Source organism: Mus musculus, chromosome 12, assembly GCF_000001635.26.
Source record: "Mus musculus strain C57BL/6J chromosome 12, GRCm38.p6 C57BL/6J".
Classification (NCBI taxonomy): domain Eukaryota; kingdom Metazoa; phylum Chordata; class Mammalia; order Rodentia; family Muridae; genus Mus; species Mus musculus.
In genome coordinates this window covers 26813730-26835660 of record NC_000078.6, presented here as the reverse complement: position 1 = coordinate 26835660, position 21931 = coordinate 26813730, and the positions used below count along the sequence as shown (strand labels likewise).

At 41.5% G+C, this 21931-nt stretch overlaps 1 long non-coding RNA gene across 1 annotated transcript; it reads left to right on the top strand.

Annotated features, from left to right (window-relative positions):
* Nucleotides 1-1109: 1109 nt before the first annotated feature.
* On the top strand, nt 1110-21290 carry 4933409F18Rik (RIKEN cDNA 4933409F18 gene). Its single transcript, NR_146399.1, has 6 exons — nt 1110-1192; nt 2336-2528; nt 12560-12699; nt 13890-13997; nt 15009-15165; nt 20723-21290. It is a non-coding gene; the product is annotated as an RIKEN cDNA 4933409F18 gene (long non-coding RNA).
* The last annotated feature ends 641 nt before the right edge of the window (nt 21291-21931 follow it).

Sequence of the window (21931 nt, the reverse complement as noted above, 5' to 3'; positions counted from 1 at the left end):
TGGCACATTATCTGTAGACTGATGAGGTGAAAACTGGCACTGAGTGGGAAGCTAAGAGTATACTCTCAGAAAAAGTCTGCACCTGTCTAATTGGCCACTGCAATAAAACACCGTAGCCTGAGGAGCTTAAACCATGACATCAATTTTCTCATTTCTCTGGGGACTAGAGACCCAAGGTATCAGAAGAAGCAGATCGCCTTCTTTCCATGTCCTCCAGTGGCCCAAAGCCTGTGTATAAGCTTTCCTGGTATCCCTCCCTGTGTTTTCAAGTTTCTCCCTTTGATAAGTACAATAGTTTCACTGGATTAAGACTCAACATAATGGCTGCTTAAATGCCCTGTGTCTGGATACACTTATAAGCTCTTATTATAAGAGTTATAGGTGTCAGGGCTTCAGTGCATGGATTTGTTGAGAATATAGCTTAAGCTAACACAGAGCTCAAGGTGAAATTATGTTTTTCTCTGAAAATATGACACAAGTGTTTTTACATGATGTCTAGACCCAACTGCTACAGGCAGGAACATAGCTGTGTTGTGGTAAGCTGTGCACAGACAGCCTGGTCACCGGGTCGAGCACAGGCCTTGAACCCCAGGGACTTGATGACTTCCATCTGCATGGGACAGCAGGTGTTCAGCCATGCCTCCTGGGGCTCTGGCACCTGTAGCAGCTACAGTCTTCCACAGCTCCCTGCAGAGAGGTGTGTGGCCATCAGCCATGTAGGCAATGCCCCAACCTCCTGGTATTCTGTCTGGACTCCACCCCCACAGTTGCCTGGCAACAGCCAGCTATGCTCCTCCCCATTTACCTGGCAAGAGCCAGGTGGGTGGGGCCTCCTATAAAAGGGGCTATTTGCTCCCTCCTCTCGCTCTGTCTCTCTTACATCTTATTCTCTTGTTCTTACTCTTGCTCCCTTCCTCCTCCTCTCTCCTCCTTCCTTTCCCTGCCTCTCAGCGTGGCCATGGTCGGTCTACTTCTCTACTGTCTCCCTCTCTCTACCTTTCTACTATAAATACTTTAAAACCATGGACTGCCTGTTTTCATTGGACCCACTGTGCTGGAGCAATGGAGCAGGTCTCCCTCTAACAAGCCACACATCTAACCTCCCACAGGAAGCCTCCCTGTTCTCCGGCCACAGCTGCCACCCAACCCAGCCACTGAACAAGACAAGGACTCTCATCGCCGTGGTAACCAGGTGGAACTATCTCTCCCTGCCCTTTTCCCTTCGCCCCGCAGACCAGAGTCCACCCAAGGGTCCCCACTCTGTTCTCTGCTCTTCTGTGACATCCAGTGGTATCTGTGGTGTCCACAACCGAGAACTTGATGTCTCTGGCCACTGTGTGGCCCAGGGACCCCAGAACTGGCTCTTCCACAGTGCCCAACTGTGTCTGTGGTGCCTGAGAGTCTGAGCCCAATTCCGGCAGGTCCATGAGAACCCCATACTGTGCCTTTCCCATGAGGTTCTACGGCTTTTCACAGCCTGGCTTTTAACAGCCTGATGCCTGCCCAGCGGTGGCCGTGGGGTGCACAAACTTCCGGTGTCTCCTACGCCTAGAGGCCCGAGCCCCAAGCAAACACAGGACCCACCTTTTGACCCATATATAGCCTCATGATTTATAAGTAGCAAGTTCCCACGTATCAGCATGTTACATGAGTGAAGCAGGCAAGACTTTAGTGGAAAGCAGATTATTATCATAATTAAACATGCTTCCTTTGAACACGATGCTGTGTTCAAAGTTTAAAATGTACGGATCTGAGATAGATTAATCGTGTGTTTGCTGCACAAACGTGAGGGCCTGGGTTCAAATCATAGGAGCCACATAAGGCCAGGTGAAATGGCACACCTCTCTAATTCCAGAGAGGAAATATATATTTAATATTAGTCTAAGTAATGATAAAAATTACAATATCTTTGAGTAAGTAGGACTGGCCCAAATATGGGTGCAGAGTTTTTGGATTAAGTAAACCTAAACTCTTCAATTTGACTGACTCCAAACTCAGGCTAAACTATCAATGAGAAGCATTTGGAGCCCAAATCTTAGATTTGCATCCTCTTTTCAATATACAGACCAGTATCTTTCTCTTTTTCCTCATGGAAGTTTGTGGGATGAAGCCTTTTACTCTCTTTGAACCCCGTGAGTGGTGAGGTCTTTTGTTCTCCACAGGCTTCTCAGAATCAAGGACATAGCATTAAGACATGTGAAACAAGAGACTCAATAACTTGGATATCTCTGGTTAGTGATGTTCTAGAGATCCCATACATATATTGGTATTGTCTGTTGAGAATCACATGCCTGGATAAAAATGAAAGAGTGTGTCTCCTGGTCACCACTTACAGGTCACAGTAGCCACATTTTGTATAATATTAAAGATATAAGACTGGGCTAGAAAAACCTCAGAATTTCAGAGAAGACCCCAGGTCCCACGATCTCTGAACAGCGTTCTGCTTAAGCACATAATAACAAACTCTTCATTGTTGGTATGACAACAGCCCCACCCTTCCCACTTGAAGCCTACTTCTTCCTTCAGAGGTAAGTGTTTACTTGATGTCTACTGGGAAGCTATAATTTTTTAAACTATGTAGCTTTAAGGAAAAGGAATTAGACTCTACCACACTTTTCTTAAGATTAAGGTATATGAGTCCATGCTAACAGAAAATTTATTTGAGCTTTCCTTTCATGGTAGCCGAACATGTCCCTACCTTAAGATTTGATTCCCCTTTTAATAGTGCAGTAAGATCTACTTCAAGCTAACTGAGTTTACCAATACTAGCCCTGTGCACAGTTCTTGCAGAAACAGGTATTGTAATATCTTCTAATTGAATGTCTACGGTTCTATAAATAACGAGTATTTATAATGGTGGTAACGGACTCAACAGTTAGCTCATCTGTTTCTTCTCACTAAAGTCCCATCAATATTAGGTGTGTATCCCTGAGAGGGAAACTCTTCTTCCTGGTAGTCCTAGTTCCTGTTCTCATTTGTTAGTTTTAAATGCAACTTGCTAAAACCTAGATTCACTTTAGACCATTTTTTTTTTTTTTTTGAGAAATAGCTTATATCAGACTGGCCTGAGAGTTTGTCATGAGGGATTATGCTGATTTTAATTTATGTAAGAAGACTCAGCCTGCAGTGGCTGGCACCATTCCGACTTGTGCAGGGCAGAGTGGGGCTGAGCTCTATAAGTCAGGAGAGAGCTAAATAGAAGAAACCTAGCAAGCCAAGTGGCTGCATTCATTTTTCTGCTTTTGACTATGAATGTAAAGTAAGTAGTTAATTGAGTTTCTGACTGATTTCCTCTCAATGAAAATCCTCCAAAAACTGGGCTTGTAAGCATGATAAACTCTTCTTTATTTACATTAGTTTTGGCCATAGTGTTCAACCATACCAACAATCCGATATACCTCCTCCTACTATTGGGGGCTTCCAAAGTTTCTGTATGTTTGTTGCCATCTAATGTTGGGTCTAGGTGTTTACCCACTTACCCACTTTCTCTAACAAGGTCTCCTGGGAAGAACTAAATCTGTTCACAAGCAAACACTAATTCAAGAAGACCTTATAATACATTTTCCACCAAAAGGAAAATGCCAAAATGAAACCAGAATAAACCATAAACAGAGCAGTATGGAAATGTGTCCACAAAGTGAATGGAGAAAATATATAGTCTTGTAACTTAAGACAATAAAATGCTTACCCACATGAGGTTAAGAAATAAAATAAAAGATGTAAGGCATCAAATAGATAATTTTACATAACACATAATGTGTAAAAAAAAAAAGTAAAATTAGCTGGGCGTGGTGGCACACACCTTTAATCCCAGCACTCGGGAGGCAGAGGCAAGCGGATTTCTGAGTTCAAGGCCAGCCTGGTCTTCAGAGTGAGTTCCAGGGCTACACAGAGAAACCCTGTCTCAAAAAAAAAAAAAAAAAAGCAAAATTAAAAATGAGATTAACATAGGATTGAGTGGATGGCTCAATGGGTAGTGTTTTGAATGAGAGTGTCTCCTCTAGGCACCAACATTTGAACGCTTGGTCTCCAGTTAGTAGAGCTGTTTGGAAGATGTTCTTGCTGAAAGAAGGGCATTATGGAAGTATACTATTTGAGATTTTATAGCCTTTCCCTGCTTCCTGTTAATGCTCTTTGCTTTATACTTGTGACTGAGATGTGATCTCTCAGCTTCCTGTTCTTGCTGCCGTATCTTCTGTTTGCTGCTGTGCCTCCCCACCACAAGGGACTCTGGAACAATAAGCCCAAATTTACTTGAGTTGCTTTTGTCCATGGAGTTTCATCACAGTAGAAAAATAACTAGACATGGGCTTAATGCATGAGAATGAGGGTCTATGTTTGAATCCTCAGAATGCATCTTAAGCTGGTTGTGGTAGCATACATCTGTGATTTCAGTGGTCCTATACAAGATGGAAGTCAAAAGCTTAAGACAGCCATCCTGGTGTACTCAATAGAAAACAACAGGAGAAAGCAGTGTGGTCTGTTGATCTTTTCTTTTTTCTTAGTGCCAGTGTCTGCCCCTGCCACTGTGATTGCCCACTGACAGTAGACTTTTCAACATTCCAATGTAGATTTAATATTACCAACTCTATAGGGAGGCCTTTAGATGAGTCTTTTGAAGCACCAAGTTAATGGACTAAGGAGCAACTTAGCTCTCAACTTCTCCAACCCAGTATATAGCAATCCCTTGCTGGAGTTCTTAATCCCTATCTTGCAAGCCAACCAAAGAAGCCATCTTTTCTGACATCAAATACATTCTATTGGTTTTATGCTTCTAGAAAGCCACACAATACAAGTACTGTGTGCTCAGCAATGAAGAGAGAACCAAAGAGTAAGAATGAGTGAGTTTGAACTTGAAAGGAAGCAAAAGCTAGTAAAAGAGCATTGGAACTGAAAAGGAACTCAAACCTTGGTACTCATCACTTTTACAATCCACTCCTCTAAGCAAGACAGAGACAGTTAAGCCCATAGCTTCCAATCTGAACTCACCATTTTATTTACAAGTCATAGGACATGGATGGTACTCAATGACTGATACCTTGCGACAAAACTTAGCCCAAGGCTGAACCATCAATACCACAGTTTTATTAAAATATACAACACACCAATGTTTGTCATCTCTCTACCCAATCTCCTCTATGCTGTTTGATGTTTACACAAATGTGCCTTGATACAGATCTGTGGGAGGTGGTGTCAAAAAGGATGCCTAACAGTCTGAGCATCTGGGACTAATGAGCTATCAGCAAACACTTGGCTTATGCGTGACCAATCTGTTTCTGAGTACTTAGAGTGTTGACTGTATCAATAGAGATAGACTGTGGTGGAAAACATTCACTGTCATTCCCACAACACCCTTGGATGCTTAGGTCATGAAGAAAGGAGAACACACCAGTAAGGATGGATGAAGCTTAGAGAGATACAAATCAGTGCCAGAGTGTTTATCTAAGTTAAAATGTGTAAGACATAGCTCAAGTAGCATGGTTAATTTTATATGACTGCTTTAAAATATGACCAAATTACAAGGTAAGTGATATTTAGATACAATTTTTATAGTGCTAAAGAGGTAAGAAACTGGCCTTCCAGTTTCCGTTTACCCCTGGAGCTGATGCTGTGCCACAGTGATCCTACCCAAATACCACCACAAGAAAGCTAACCTCCCAAGAATACAGTCAAGCCTGTGAGTGCACTACAAGAGTAAGACCACTACTTCATCTCAGAGGGACCCACGTGGAACCCTCAGGACACAGGAACGGAGGACAGGAGCCTTCCTGGTTCCCTCTGCTCCAGGAGTTGATCCTGTGCTTCAGAGCCCAGAACTGATCCTGTGCCACATCGATCCATGGCCAAATACAGCCAGGAGAGAGAGGGTCTCCCAGGAGTGCCAACACATAAGTGAGCACAGATAAGACCACAACTTCTTTTCAAATTCCTGGGTCAAGAGGGACCCTCCCAGAACCATCAGGACACAGGAATCAAGGATCAGCTGGGGACAGGATACTTGTGGTTTCTGTCTGCACCCTGGAGCTGACCCTGTGCCACGGCTTTCCCTGAGAGAACTGGTCTCCCAGGAGTACTGACATACAGGCTTGAAGGAGAGAAAAGCCACAGTAAGAGAAAACAAGAGCAATGAACACCAGAGATAACGAGATGGCAAGAGGCAAGGGCAAGAATATAAGCAACAGAAACCAAGGCTACTTGGCACCATCAGAACCCAGTTCTCCCATCACAGTGAGCCCTGGATACCCCAACATACCAGAAAAGCAAGACGCTGATTTAATATCACATCTTATGATGATGATAGAAGACTTTAAGAAGGACATAAATAACTCCATTAAAGAAATCAAGAGAGGATGCTCACAGCCATCCATTGGATGAAGCACAGGGTCCCCAGGAAGAAGCTAGAGAAAGTACCCAAGCAGCTGAAGGGGTTTGCAGCCCCATAGAAGGAACAACAATACGAACTAACCAGTACCCTTAGAGCTAAACCAACAGTCAAAGAAAACACATGGTGGGATTCATGGCTCTAGCTGCATATGTAGCAGAGAATGGCCTAGTCAGTCATCATTGGGAAGAGAGGCCCTTGGTCCTGTGAAGTTTCTATGCCCAAATATAGGGGAATGCCAGGGCCAGGAGTAGGAATGAGTGGGTTGGGGAGCAAGGGGATGAGGGGAGGGTAATAGGGGATTTTCGGAGGGGAAACTAGAAACAAGGATAACATTTGAAATGTAAATAAAGAAAATATCTAATTGAAAAAAAAGGAAGAAAATAAGAAATACATGAGAACACAGGTAAACAGGTAAAAGCCTTTAAAGAGGAAACAAAATAAACCCTTAAAGAATTACAGGAAAACACAATGAAACAGGTGAAGGAATTGAACAAAACGATCCAAAACCATGGATTAAAACTGGTCTCCAATAGTAACAAAAACAAGAGAAAGCCCACATATACATGGAAGCTGAACAACACTCTACTCAATAATAACTTGGTCAAGAAAGAAATTAAAGACTTTTTAGAATTTAATGAAAATGAAGATACAACATACCCAAATTTATGGGACACAATGAAAGCAGTGCTAAGAGGAAAACTCATAGCTGAGAGTGCTTCCATTAAGAAACTGGAGAGAACATACACTAGCAGCTTAACAGCCCACCTGAAAGCTCTAGAACAAAAAGAAGCAAATACACCCAAGAGGAATAGATGGCAAGAAATAATCAAACTCAGGACTGAAATCAGCCAAGTAGAAAGAAAAAGGACTATACAAAGACTCAACAAAACCAGGAGCTGGTTCTTTGAGAAGATCAACAAAATACATAAACCCTTAGCCAGACTAGCCAGAGGGCACAGAGTCAGTATTCAAATTAACAAACTCAGAAATGAAAGGGGAGATACAAAAGAAATGGAGGAAGTTAAAAAAAATCATTAGATCCCATTGCAAAAGCCTGTACTCGACAAAACTGGAAAACTCAGATGAAATGCACAATTTTTCTAGAAAGATACCAAGTACCAAAGTTAAATTGGGATCAGATAAACCATCTAAACAGTCCCGTAACCCCTAATAAAATAGAAGCAGCCATTAAAAGTCTCCCAACGAAAAAAATCCCAGGACCAGATGGGTTTAGTGCAGAATTCTATAAGACCTTTAAACAAGACCTAATACCAACCCTCTTCAACCTATTCCGCAAAATAGAAACAGAAGGAATGCTACCCAATTGGTTTCGAAGCCACAGTTATTGATACCTATACCTCACAAAGACTCAACAAAGAAAGAGAACTTCAGGCCAATTTCCCTTATGAATATAGATACAAAAATACTCAATAAACTTCTCTCAAACTGAATCCAAGAACACATCAAAACAATCATTCACTATGATCAAGTAGGCTTCATCCCAGGGATGCAGGGATGGTTCAATATAGTGAAATCCACTACATAAACAAACTCAAAGAAATAAAACCACATGATCATTTCATTAGATGCTGAAAAAGCATTTGACAAAATTCAAATTCCTTTCATGTTAAAAGTCTTGGAAAGATCAGGAATTCAAGGCCCATACCTAAACATAGGAAAAGAAATATACAACAAACCAGTGGCCAACATCAAACTAAATGGAGAGAAACTTGAAGCAATCCCACTAAAATCAGGGACTAGACAAGGCTGCTCTCTCCCTCCCTCTCTACTTAATATAGTACTTGAAGTTCTAGCTAGAGCAATTAGAAAACAGAACGAGGTCAAAGGGATCCAAATTGGAAAGGAAGAAGTCAAAATGTCACTATTTGTAGATAATATGATAGTATACTTAAGTGATCCCAAAAGCTCTACCAGAGAATTCCTGCAGCTGATGAACAACTTCAGCAATGTGGCTGGATATAAAATTAACTCAAATAAATCAGTAGCCTTCCTGTACTCAAAGGATAAACAGACAGAGAAAGAAATTAGGGAAACAACACACTTCACAATAGTCACAAACAATATAAAATACCTTGGTGTAACAAGAATAAGTGAAAGATATGTATGACAAGAACTTCAAGTCTCTGAAGAAAGAAATCGAAGAAGTCCTCAGAAGATGGAAAGATCTCTCATGTTCATGGGTTGGAAGGATTAATACAGTAAAAATGGTCATCTTGCTAAAAGCAATCTGCAGATTCAAATCAATCCCTAACAAAATTCCAACTCAATTCTTCATAGAGTTAAAAAAAGCAATACTCAAATTTATTTGGAATAAAAAAACCTAGGATACCAAAAACTATTCTCAACAATAAAAACTTTAGGGGGAACCAGCATCCTGCCCTTAAGCTGTAATACAGAGCAATAGTGATAAAAACTGCATGGTATTAGTACAGCAACCGGCAGGTAGATCAATGTAATAGAATTGAAACCCCAGAAATAAACTCACACATCTATGTTCACGTGATCTTTGACAAATGAGCTAAAACCATACAGTGAAAAAAAAAAAAAACACAACATTCTCAACTTTCTCAACTGGTGGTCAACATGTAGAAAAATACAAATTGATCCATGCTTATCCCCCTGTACAAAGCTCAAATCCAAGTGGATCAAGAAGTCCACATAAAACCATATACACTGAATTTAATAAAAAAGAAACTGAGGGGAAGCCTCAAACACATGGTCATAGGGGAAAAGTTCCTGAACAGAACAACAATGGTGTATGCCAAGAATTGACAAATGGGACCACATAAAATAGCAAAGCTTCTGTAAGGCAAAGGACACTGCCAATAGGACAAAACAGCAATCAACGGATTGGGAAAAGATCTTTATCAATCTACATCTTATAGAGGGGTAGTATTTAACATATGCAAAGAACTCAAAAAGTTAGACTCCAGAGAACCAAATAACCCTATTAAAAATGGGGAACAGAGTTAAACAGAGAAGGCTTAACTGAAGAAACTCAAGTGGCTGAGAAACACCTAAAGAAATGTTCAACATTCTTGGTCATCAGGGAAATGCAAATCAAAATGATCCTGAGATTCTACCTCACACCAGTCAGAATGGCTAAGATAAAAAACTCAGGTGACAGCAGATGCTGGGGAGGATGTGGAGAAAGTGAAACACTCCTCCATTTTCTGGTGGGATTGTAAGCTGGTCTATCCACTCTGGAAATCAGTTTGGTTGTTCCTCAGAACTTGGACATAGTTCTACCAGAATATCCAGCAATACCACTCCTGGGCATATACCCAGAAGATGTTCCAACTTGTAATAAGGACACATGCTGCACTATGTTCATAGCAGCCTTATTTATAATAGCCAAAAGCTAGAAACAACTTAGATGTTACTACACAATACTACACAGCTATTAAAAACAGTGAATTTATGAAATTCTTAGACAAATGGATGTATCTGGAGGATATCATCCTAAGTGAGGTAACCCAACCACAAAAGAACACACATGATATGTACTCACTGATAAGTGGATATTAGCCCAGAAGCTCAGAATACCCAAGATAAAATTTGCAAAACATGAAACTCAAGAAGTAGGAAGACCAAAGTATGGATACTCTGATCCTTCTTAGAAGGGGAACAAAATACCCATGGAAGGAGTTACAGAGACACAGTTCGGAGCAGAGGCTAGAGGAACAACCATCCAGAGACTGCCCTACCTGGAGATCCATCCCATAAACCACCACCAAACCCAGACACTGTCATGGATGCCAAAAAGAGCTTGCTGACAGGAGCCTGATAAAGCTGTCTCCTGAGAGCCTTTGCCAGTGCCTGAAAAATACAGAAGTGGATTCTCACAGCCACCCATGGGACAAAGCACAGGGTCCCTAATGAAGGAGCTAGGGAAAGTACCCAAGTAGCTGAAGGGTTCTGCAGCCCCATAGGAGGAACAACAATATGAACTAATCAGTACCCCTAGAGCTCCCTTGGGACTAAATCACCAATTAAAGAAAACACATGGTGGTTCTCATGGCTCTAGCTGCATATGTAGCAGAGGATGGTCTAGTCGGTCATCAATGGGAGGATAGACCCTTGGTCCTGGGAAGGTTCTATGCCCCAGTATAGGGGGAATACCAGAGCCAGGAATGGGAGTGAGTGGGTTGGGGAGCAGGGGGGCCGGGTAGGAGATAGGAGATTTTTGGAGAGGAAACTAGGAAAGGGAATAACATTTGAAATGTAAATAAAGAAAATATCTAGTTTTAAAAAAAGCAAAAAAGAAAATGTAATACTAAATGAGGTAACTCAGTCACAAAAGTATGTACTTTCTAATAAGTGGATATTAGCCCAAAAGTTTGGAATACCCAAGATTCAATTCACAGACCATAAGAAGTCTGATAAGAATGAAGACTAAATTGTGGATGCTTCAGTGCTTCTTAGAAGGGTGAACAAAATACTCACAAGAGGAAATATGGGGACAAAGTTTGGAACAGAGACTGAAGGAAAGGCCATAGAGAGACTGTTCCACCTGGGAATCCATCATATATACAGCCACCAAACCAGGGCACTATTGTGGATGCTGGGAAGTACTTGCTGATGGAAGCCTGATATATCTCCTGAGAGGCTCTGCCAGAGCCTGACAAATGCAGAGGTGGATGCTTGCAGCCAACCATTGGAATGAGCATGGGGGTCCCTGATGAAGGAGTTGGAGAAAGAACTGAAGGAGCTAAGGGGTTTTCAGCCCCATGGATGGAGCAACAGTGTCAACAGGCCAGACCTTCCGGATCTCCAGGGGGACTGGACCACCAACCAAAGTGTACATATGAAGGGGCCCATAGCTCCTGCCACATATGTGGCCTAGGATGGCCTTGTTGGATATCAGTGGGAGGAGCAGCCCTTGAGCCTGAGGGGATTCGATGCCCCAGTGTTGGGGAATGCCAGGGTGGGAAGTCAGGAGTGGGTGGGTGGTTAGGGGAGCACCCTCATAGAGGCATGGGGAGGGGGAATGGGATAGGGGTGTTCTGAAGGGGAGACCTGGAAAGGGTAAAACATTTGAAATGTAAATAAAGAAAATATCCAGTAAAAAAAAAAACAAAAAAGGTAAGAAACTAAAATAATTATAAAATTAATTCCTTTATAAGAACATTTCTGTAGTTAAAATATACGCAACCATTTTTAACCACACACTAACAAAATGGAACATAAGAAACATATTTAAATGTTTACAAGTGCCTGGGAGATGGGAAGGTACTGTGACTACTAAAGAAGGTAAATGTAAAATAAAGGCCTGTTGTACAAATGAATCAGATTAAAGCACCATAAAATGAAGTTCATAGATTGGAAACAGAAAAATAACAAGAAAAAGAGGAGAAGGACATGGAAAGAGAAAAAGGGGGAGGGGAAGAGGAGGAGGAGGAAGGAGGGGGATGTCTTAAATTACTTTTCTGTTGCTGTGACAAAAGACCATGATCAAAGCAACTTATACAAAAAAGTGTTTAATTTGGCTTACATTTTTAGGAGGTTAGAACCCATTATTTCACAACAAAGGCATGTTAATAAGAACAGCTGAGAGCTCACATCTTGATCTGGGGGTGGTGGGAGGCTTTTTAAGTCTCAGAACTTCCCTATCCTGCCACCAGGCCTTGTGGCACACTCCTTCAACAAGGTCACACATTCTAATCCTTGCAAACAGACCCACAAACTAAGGACCAACCATCCAAGTTCAAGCACATTTGTCTATAGGGGGCCATTCTCATTCAAACCATCACAGGAGAGAAGGAATAGAGAGAGAGGGCAGGGAAAGGGGGAGGGGAGAAGAGAAAGAGGGGGAGAAGGGGACCAAGGAAAGGAGAAGAAACATCAAACATCCAAGAAGACCTCTAAAGTAAACATGGATTTAGCAACAGTCTCTCAGACCCACTGGTCTTCATTCCCATCTAGAAGGACCTGAACATCTGATTTAAGATATCAGCCATAGGAGAATACACTGCAAAGAGGCAGAAAGAAATGGACTATGACTTCTAAAGAGATAATTAATACCACAGGAATAGGGTAAGAAATGCCTGGTGACACAGCCATGAAAATCAAGCACATAGGAGAGGGTCTACTGACCTTCTTGCTTTTCACTTGAGTAAATTACTCTCTCCTTATTCTGTTGTCCTTCAACAGCTTGAGTGTGTTGACATAACTTGTGGCTACTCCTGGTTTCAGAAGGCACTAAGCAACAGAAGATCTATCACTGATGTGAACAGGAGAAAATTCTTAAGACGTTCACTAAGTAAACTGGCACTTCTACTGCAAAATTGAATGTGAGGATCCGTAAAAAATTATCAATGCTCAAAGGTTTCTGGATGCAAAATGACCCAAATGAATTAAAAATCAAATGCATTAGTAATAGGAGGTATCGAGACAGCCCCAACACATGTTCCCCCCACTTTACTACACCTCCACCTAAGTTCTGAGCACCCAGCATTTACTATTAGCACTCCTCTGCCATTCAATACCAGGGAACACTGCCTAAAATCTTTTGGCTTATGTTGGAAACTATATGGTAAGACCTGCAGTCCTTGTACTACAAGCACAGGGTTTTCTTCTTTTATAGAAACATAATGGTCTAATCATAGAAAACAAAGACTTCTGTATCGTCTTACCATCATTCCTGGGCATATCTTTGGATTGTCTTGTGCTTACAATATTTGGGTTTCATTGAAAACACCATTTACTGAATTCAGGATTGGAATTAGGGCAGAATTTCCAACAATCTCAGAAATAGTGACAATCAACTTTCATCTGCCACTTTGCGCTATGTGTTCACACAAAGCAGCATTCTCAGCACTGACAATTATGAGTGTATTGACTGAGCCTGATACCTGTTGAAGGTGATTTAGGACCATGTGGAGTAGTCAGTCATGATTTAATCCTCTGTATAAACCAAACAAGCACATTCACTTAATTAACATATATGTATGTTCATGTTAAATATATGGTAAAATTATATGCCTGTCAAGGATCTGTTTTCAAAAAAATTTATGATCAATGTCACTAATGTTTGATTTCTGCACATATTACATGCCCAAAGCATGTGTGCGCGCGCGCGCGCACACACACACGCACACACACACACACACACTCAAATAAAAGAAGGAAAAAACAAAATCTCTCAGGGTAAACGGATCACACAGGGAGCACGTTTAAGGGACCCTTGCAGGCCTCTTTTCAGGCAGCCTGGAGACCCACCCAACTCAGTAACAGAAAAAAATCTAACCCCCGAGTTACACAACATTTCAGTACGTGCACTTTACTGTGATGTAATTCACATACCACATATTTCACCACGTTGAATCATGCAATATAGTGGCTCTTACTGTATACACTGAGTTGCGCAACAAATAGCACCAACATATAATTATAGAGTATTTTCATGAGGATCAAGAGCCCACACTCCCATCCCCCACTTCTAGCCCATACAGCCAGTAATATGCTTTCTATGTCTCCATAGGTTACCCTGAGATGCTTCAGATATTCTGAATGGTAACATATGGTCTTTGTAATTGGATTCCCTCATTTGCATAATGTTTTCAAGATCAGCTATTATTGTATGTGCTTAGTAAGTAGCCCCACCCCCACCCTGCAAAATTTGAAAAAAAAAAAAAAGCCCAACAACAGAAAACGGAGCCTGTGTATTGAACACAGATTGTTTCCTATATGATCTACTGTATGCTTTATGCTTTATTCTGCTTTGGGGCAATTTAGTTGTTCTGGATGCTCTTTGGTGTTTCCAGAAAAAGGAGGAGGGTATTTCTGTTTGCCAGCTCTCCTCCCCCCCCTACCCTGTGCCCCTCTCCACTCCCAACCCCCACTGAATCACAAGTGCTTACTGAGCATGCATAATTGCCCAGAGGCTACAAAAATCATGAGGTGTTGGCAAACTGTAGAAAAGGAAAGAGGTGGGTGGAATTTCCACTTCTTCAGTCATGACTTTTGTATTGCAGACAATGACATCCTTGGTAGTAAATCAGTCCTTCTTTTCCTCTAAATGCCCCATTCTCTAGGTTATACACAAAATACACATGATTGAATCCACCAGGAAGGCATGTCCCAGCTAATTGGACTTGAACTGATTATGAAGATATTTTGTTAACAGAATACTGTGAGCAGCAGGAGTTCAAATTACAGAAAGAATCTCCAGTAACTTTGTATTTGCCTCTGGCCTCTCTAAAGACAGCTTCCCATCATAAATACACATGCACACACACGCACACACGCATGCACCTCAAAATAACCAAGAGTCGCTGGTTTCTTCTCTTTTGAGTCTAAGTGACTTGTTTTGAGTTTTTATTTTTGCCTTCCCCTCAAATTTCATATAATGTCTGGCATGTAAAGATTTTATAACTATGTGGAATTGGGAGGGAGGGAGGGAGGGAGGAAAAGGGAGAGAGGATATAAGGGAGAGAAGGGAGAGGAAAGGAGGGAAGGAGTAAAGTGGGAAATAAAGAGAGGGAAAGGACAGAAAGAGGAGAGGAAGGGAAGGACAGATGGCAAGAGGAAGGGAATTAAACCTGAAAGTGAATCAGTTAAAACTATTTTCCTTTTTTTTTTTTTTTACAAATAAAACCAGTTTTGGATGACTTCGGCAAGAATTGCTTCTCTTGAGGTTTCTAGCAAATGCAGCAATCAAACTGTGGTCCAGAGTGACGAACTGACCGGTTGTCTTAAGGAAGCTTCGGGAACACGGGGCAAGCCTTGCCTTGTTGAATCAGTGATATGATACAGAGGTAAGTTAGTGAAGCCACACCCTTTCTCCTGGAAAGTGGGTAGCAAATCCCACCCATTGTTTCAGGGATTTGAAGCCACACAAGCATATCTTTGGCATGTGTTAAGCACAGGTCTCTCACTCTTCCCCAGGTCACAGAAACTTGAACATGGGTCACCTTCTTGCCTGCTCGCTATCCCTCTGTCACCTTCAAACATTTCTGATGTGATTTACAATGGGCATCAAGACTCACAGAATTTGTTTCAATGGTGATCCGTAAGCATACATTCTTTGTGATCTTCACCCAGAACACTGTATGGGAAGCATCAAAATCAGTCCTGTGCAGTGCTCTTCTGTGGCATCGAGCGCTCTCTCTCTCTCTCTCTCTCTCTCTTTCTCTCTCTCTCTCTCTCTCTCTCTCCTCTCTCTCTGCATTTGTGTATTTGTGTAATCACACACACATATGTAACCAACATTGTATGCATTTAGAAAACACCCTGCCATACACAATGAGAAACAAACCATTCATTTTATCTCAGAACCACAGCTACACCAGAATTCATATTTGTGCAAGTCATTGTTAGGCTAAATAAGAAATATATCGGAGTCCTAACAAACTAGTTTCTGTTCAGAAATTGGGGACATGAGCTCTAACAACAGCTGGTGCATGTTCTACCACATGTATAAGTCATACAAAAAAAGGTATCATTGTAAAAAATAAAATTGTTTTAATATTAATGTCATCTTTCCATCATTGAATCAAATACAGTAAAAAAGAGGGAAGGGTCAGAGAGACAGTGTGATGACCTGAGTTCCATCTGTAGGACGTACACAGTGGAAGGAGAGAACTAACTCCACACTATCTTCTGACCCCCACACACACATACTAAATACATGAATGTTTAAAAAAAAAGCAACCATATTGATAAGACCAAAAGAAAGCAAACCTGAAAACATAAATAACATATTCCTCTTAGATATAAAAGAAAGGGTGGCTGAAAAACTATTTCTTGGGGATAAAAAACAGTGTTTAGAATTAGTTATTGAAAACTGAACAAGGGGAAAGAAATAAGATCTGAGTTGGTGGATATGAAAACAGAAATATGGGCTTGAGAAGGAACATGAAGACAATTCAACAGAAGTTTCTAGAAGGAATCTGGCATGTGTGTGTACATACTAACATGTGTTCACGTATCTGGAAGAAAATTAATGGACCTAGTCACTGCTTTAAGAAGAGAGACTTGGAAGTCCTGTGAGGAGACTTGATATTTAACACATATATTCTTTGTAACATTTAAGTATTTAATTTGACTATGTATTTTCAAGCACCAAATGTAGAAGATCAGCTAATAACCAAAGAAACAAGGAAGTTTATTGAGCAGCTACAAGAAGAAGAAGTAGTACAAGAGCCTACAAGGTTGTGATGAAACAGTTATACCAAAATTATGACTCATATCCAAAATAACATTAAGAATTTTGCTCTGTAAGCTACCATGATGAATCATCAGTTAAGAGCACTTACAACTCAACCAAAGGCCCAGAGTTCAAATCCTAGCACCCACATAGGGCAGCTAACAGCCACCTGTATGTCCCATTCCAAGGAATCTGATGCTACCCCTGCCCTCCATGGGTGGCCACGCACATACATTCTCATACACACATGCACAGACATTCACACACACAATTAAAATAATAAAATAAATCTTCAAAAAAGAATTCGCCATGTTTGATATATTAGCCTAAGCACTTCATATGAATTGTGGAGGTATATAGTCTTTTTCCCATTTGGCAAGTAAAAAATTCTTATACCTTTGTGTCGTTTTCATAGCCTTATTGCACCATAGGAGCTAAATTGGGCTGCTTTGCTATGTGCACAAATGGGAGGAGTTAGTTCTTACCTAGACCTTTCTCCAGTAGCTGGGAATCTATTCCTAAAGCCAAGGCAAAGATAACAGGAGACCATCCCCGTGACACTTGGCTGTATTTGTCAGGGCTGAGTCATAGACTTCTCAACAAGGTGAAGCCTCCTGCCTCTGGACCCTGTCATAAAGAGATATGCTACTTTGACTCAAAAGAAGAAAAGGGGTGTTGGGAAAGATATCTCCATCAGCAAGTAAGCAGAAACAGAACAACTCTGGGAGAGTCCTCCAGTGACCTCTCCCTCACATAGTGCATTTCAGTGGGAAAATAACACACTGGAAACCTGACCAGCCTGTACCAGAGGTGACTTAAAGACAGGAAGTTCTCGAAGTTTTGCTGTTACCTCAGCTGCCTTAGGTGCTGTTCTCTGGTGGGAATGAAGATCCAGGACAGAAATGAAAAGCGAGGAGAACAAAAGGGAAAGTAGGCATTGTGTCAAACACTGATGTCTGTCCATGGCTCCCATGTGCCCTGCTTGCTGCCAGCTCTGCTCCTGTGCCAGCTGGTGGCATCATCTGTGGTGAGGGCTGGAAGGGAACCCGTGTGTCAGGACACTGCCCAGGCCAGATGGAAGGAGGGTTGAAGATGAGAGGGGAGCCATGCATGGCTGGTGGAGCGGCCACTGTTCCACTTGGCTCAAAGTAGACATGGATGAAGGGGAGGCAGAGAGGATGGAGAGTCCCAGACACATTTCCCCAACTGGCCATCTGGTTCACCATCATGAAAATCCCACATTGTGTTCTCTAAGAACTGAGATTTGGAAAGTAGTTAGTTCAGAAAACTTTTTCTCTCTCAGATTTTTTTGCATGGACTGAAGAAGGTGTCAGCAGGTACATTTCTCCTCCAAGTTTAAAGTATTATATTTCAAAAACTGAATTCAGCATTCCAATTTTGTCATGTCAATAAATAGTTTTGAAAAAAAACGTTATTTAATCACACTTCTTGACTGCTTCCTCGAGACTGATATAGGCTATTGAACTCTGAATCTCCATTCGAGGGACTATTTTAAAGGAACAGGTCTTTGACACAATGAGGCGCTGACATGATATGTATTTTCAACTTCCCAATGAAGACGAGCACAATGAGGCATCCTTATACAAACATTCCCAAGAGTTCTTAACTGGTAATTTTTCAACTGCCTTAGCAAATGGCTCAGATGTGCATTACAGAGTGACTGACTGAGGAAGGGCTGACTCATAATTATCTCCAGCTAATGTGTACATTCAGGATGTAAAGCGTCTTCACGTGCCAACTGATGAGCATACTCCACAGAAGACGCAGTGTTGAAGAGTCATTTTTTGAAGCAGTTCAATAAGATTCTCCCACATCGTAGAGGATGCTGGACACCCTTCTCCTGGACTTTGAACATGCTCTTACACAGAGGACAGCTGTGTAGTCCACTGGCCATGGGAGCTGCAAGACTTCTGAGCTTCTACTGGCTACTTCCCACTACCAAAGGACGGGAGCCAAATAGGAATGGGGTTTTGCCTTTATCCCGGGCCCAGGGCTCGCCTTGTAGATGTGTCCTCGTGTGTTTTCATACATCTCCTACCTCTGGGAAAACACCAAACTCAGGCACTGAAAACTTGATTCTTGGGAAGAATCCCATTGAGGCATTGTGGTCCTAAAGCAAAGAACGATACCTTGGGCAAGGAAGGTGGCCCTGAGAGAAAGTGCATGCACTTATAAAGTGTGCATGTACAGAAGCATGTATTTGTATAAGGACAGGAATTTGATCCCCAGAACACACATTTGAAACAACCACCACAAAATGAACAGTGTTACTTATAACTCTGGTACAGTGGAGGAGAGGGGAGAAGGAACTCTGGACTTTGCTGGCCAATGGGAGTGGTGTCTAGTACCTAAGGAACAGTACCTAAGATTGTTGTTCACTGTCCTCTGTATATACACACACACACACACACACACACACACACACACACACACATACACACATGATAAGTAAACAATTTTATTTATATCTATTAAAAGGAAGAGGAGCCCCACCCCCACCCCAGCTCTTCAGTGACAGTCACAACCCCACTGCCAGGATCAAGAACAGAAGCCACATCTGATTTTTGTAATCCCAAATGCTAAACCTAAGTTCCCCAGATGTGTCTCAACTCTACGTGAAATTTGTTCTTCTCAAATATGGTCATTAAAGAAAGACTGGAACTGTTCAAAGCAAGGAGTCCCAAGCCCTGAAGACAGCTTGAAAACAAAGAAGGTACGTCATTTAGTAGGTGGCACAAAACATGGGAGGTCAGACCATGCTTAGGCTTGGCGCTGTATAGGAGCCTCAAGATGTCCATCTTGAATTGATATTTATTTGAATGTAAAAGTCCTGTTATAAACCTAAAATCTACCTTAATATTTTTCAGAAGAATATTCTCTGTTATTATATGCACATATAGAAAGAGCCAGGTACATGGAACCGTTCAGATTAGAGGCCCTTTCAGTGTGATTTGTGCATGTAATGCGACTCGGGCTATGTTTTACACATTTTAACTTAGATAAAAACTCAAATGTATTTTTCTAAGCCCCTCTTTCCATAATTCTTAATCCCACGTGCATTTTAAAGGAAATGAATTCCGTGTGTTTCTTATTCTGTACACTTAACTCGTCAAGCAATGCTTTGTAAGGAGCCTTTGATATCCAAGAAGCCCTTTGAGTCTTTTTATGGGACTTGTTAAGCCTTTCTCCTCTGAAACAGGAAGTCATGTTTGGCCACAACCAAAAGAACTCACATACCAAATGGTTTAAGTTCAACTTGAAAAGGCCACACCATGGGGCTCGGATGGTCGCAACATGGCAACATATGTTCTCTGCCCTTGGAGAAAAAGGAGGTAGGGTTTTGATCTCCTCCGGGGCCAAGAATAAAAGGGCATATATGTAAATGTTGGGTGATGGAGATATTTTAAGAAATAGCAAGATCATTTTAAAATTAAATATTAAACAATAAACCCTTACCTTTCTCGATGCCTGGGATTTTGTGTGCTGACTCTTGTGTATCTGTATTTATTTACATGTGTTTTATGAAGGGTGGCTGGGGTAGGGTGGTTAAAATGTGCACATGGCATTTTACTTACATCTGACTGCATTTGGGGCCAACTGCATAATCTGGTTATTTCTGATTTTTTTTTTCTTCCCACACGTTTCTTTCAACTCTCTGTGTTCCACTGTAATCATGATCCTCAGATGATAGGAGTAAATTCTTCAGGGAACTGGTCTCCTCCAGATCCATGGAGAAATTCCCACAGTTCATTTTCACAGAGACATCTGTGCTTACTCTCTGAATTGCTCCACTAGTTTGTCCAAGAGAGAGTGTTATGGGATGGAGGGGAAATCTTGAAATCATATATGCATACACACCCAAGACAATGACATAATATCAAAGGAGTCTAAACCAGGCTTAAGATTAAATTATGTTTCTCTTTTTTAGGCATCAGACTAAGTCTACAGTGACATTCTCAGAATTAAAACACACACACACACACACACAAACATGCTCAATTTAATTCCTAATTATAAAACAACTTTAAAGAGTAGCTTGCATGTATCTCCTTATGAAATGGGTCTAGCAAAACAATATGAAAAGGACTTAGCATACAACAGACAGGAAGCTCATTTGAACTTAAAGATAACATACATCTTTACAGATCTTACACTGAAAAAGCTCAAGGCCAGTTTTCAACGTGACTACATGATCCTGTCATGCCTGGAGGAAGGTATCTGAAGATCGATTTTACCAGCATCCCTCTCTGATGGAGTTTGAATGACCCTTGGGTGATTAATCGCAGCAACTTACATTTGGATATTTTCCAAATGCTTTCCAGTTTGTTATCTCTCATGACCCTTGCAACCACCTCCACAAGAAGATAAGACAGGTATTAATATGGCTGTTTGACAAGAAGATAACCAGTTGAAGAGAATTTAACTAACTGCCCTTCAGGTAATAGACGTAGTTAATTGATAAGGAGGTAGATGCCCGTGCACAGACAAAAGAGTATAACTCTGCCCAAGGGCCTTCAGAGGGTTGTTGCAAAATGGCAGGAAAACTACCCCAGAGTCCAGGGTGTGTAGGAAACTTGACTGAGTTTCCATGCCAGGCAGGGAGCACCAAGACCTTCCATTACCTGATTCTGAGGCTCCTTACCAATACCTACTGATTCCTCAACTAATTAATTCCCTTCTTCCACTGTGGGCCACGAATAAACGCAAATGTCCAATCCCTGTGTGCTTCATTCCAAGGTGTGTCATGGTAGCCTTGCCAGAGGCTGCTCAGGTTAGACATCATACAAAATTCAAGTCTGTGTTCAATGTGCCTGCTGCTGTCATTCAATTAGATCCCATAGTGCTGTGAACAAGGCATATATTCTAGCGGTCAAACAGCTCAAGGTGACACCACAGTGACAAGTAGCTGAGAGACATAAAGGGGACAGAGAAAGAGAACATTGAGGGAGCCCTAGGATTGACACTACCTGCCTTTTAGATAAGTCTTAGGGTCCCTGCTCTGCATTCTCTTGGTTGCAGGTTGCAGCACAAATTTTACACTTGATTTTGCCCAAGTTAGAATTTAATAACAACAATCGTAGAAAGAGTAACATTGTAACACTTTAAATTACAAGGTTGTTTTGTTTTGTTTTTGTTTTTCAAGACAGGGTTTCTCTGTGTAGCCTTGGCTGTCCTGGAACTCACTTTGTAGACCAGGCTGGCCTCGAACTCAGAAATCCGCCTGACTCTGCTTCCCGAGTGCTGGGATTAAAGGCATGCGCCACCACGCCTGGCAAATTACAAGTTTTTAAAACATTCGGCATGAGCTGGTGTGTACCGGTGAAGAGTCTTTCTGCTGGTTTGTTCTGCTTCTT